Below are 1,350 nucleotides of genomic sequence, written 5' to 3' on the forward strand. Positions count from 1 at the left end.
ACCCACGCTGTCCAGATGCACCTGCTGGTGCCTGGTATACCAGCACCCTTATTCCCCGTCAGGCTCCAAATACAATGACCCCCAGCCCACCTCTGGCCAATAAGCTTAGTATCTGTGCTTAATCTCTTTGATACTGGAGCCTCGCATCTCCTGGCGGGCAGTTGACTGGTCTGTCACCAGGGTTTTCATTGCCCCCACATCTCCCAGTTCTTGCTCTGGCCCTGAAACTATCCACACATAAAGAAATTGTGCGTCCAGTCTCAGCCAGCCATCAGGGCACTGAGGGGCCTTTGCAGAGAGCCGCCCGGGTGTTGGGTGCTCGTTGGTGAGCGAAAGGTGCTCTTCCGGACTCCTCCAGTCCTCACGCCCCGGTGGTGGTGCAGGGCTCTTTAAATTCAAACAGAGACCCTCCGAGGCAATTGCTGCAGTTTCTCAGTCCATCTGGTTTGAACTGATCCTTTCAGCTTTGATTCAACTGGGCAGATGAAATCTCAGTGGTTCCCATATCACGCGTTGGCAGGGCCGGCCTGACTCCAGGACGGAGCAAACGTTCCCCCATATGGTGGGATTTCAGAGGCTCTGGACATGACCAAATGCCTCTCCTGGCTTCCCCCTCACCCACATGTCCATTATGGTTTTGTGTTTTCTAATTGTGCCTGAAGTTTCACCAGACGAGCTTCAGTCCTCAGGTTTAAGGAGCAATGGAAACGCACGTCCCACAGGAGACCTGCGGCGCTGGGTCATCCGCTCTTTGTGCCGTCACGGGGAATAGAACCGGTGGGCATTTTGGCCCCACTTATTTATGCATTCTTCCTTTTCTGCAGAGATTTGATGAAGCTACAAGAGAATTTGTGAACAAGGTGAAATAAATACTTTCGAGAATGTGGAAAGTGACGATAAAAGTAGAAAAGACTAGCTTTGCGCAGTGGCAGCATTCTAGCCAACGAGGTTTATCTGAGGCACGATTATTGATTATTGCTAATTGAAAACCTTTCTCAATACTATCCCACCATGACGATTTGAAATACAGTCAGCATTGGCAATTTTTGACAGTCTCTATGGAGACTGAACTAAAAAAAAAAAAAAAGCAGAAAAGACTAATCCAAGTAAAGAAGGTTGATATCAAAAAAGAGATTTCTGTATGCTGCAGTTTTATATTTAAGAATCTTATACAATAAATGGATTAATAAAATGTGGTATATGTATATACCATGGAGTACTACCCAGCCATAAAAGAAAATGAGTTAATACCTTTTGTGACAATCTGGGTGGGATTGGAGACCATTCCCCTAAATGAAGTATCACAAGAATTGAAAAACAAGCACCACATGTACTCGCTCTTAAACTGGA

General features: G+C 46.4%; 1 pseudogene; it reads left to right on the forward strand.

Annotated features, from left to right (window-relative positions):
* The first annotated feature begins 914 nt into the window (after positions 1-914).
* LOC138400345 (U4 spliceosomal RNA) lies at positions 915-1,065 on the forward strand (annotated as a pseudogene).
* The last annotated feature ends 285 nt before the right edge of the window (positions 1,066-1,350 follow it).

The sequence above is a fragment of the Eulemur rufifrons genome, chromosome 19, assembly GCF_041146395.1.
Source record: "Eulemur rufifrons isolate Redbay chromosome 19, OSU_ERuf_1, whole genome shotgun sequence".
In the NCBI taxonomy this organism is placed as follows: Eukaryota; Metazoa; Chordata; class Mammalia; order Primates; family Lemuridae; genus Eulemur; species Eulemur rufifrons.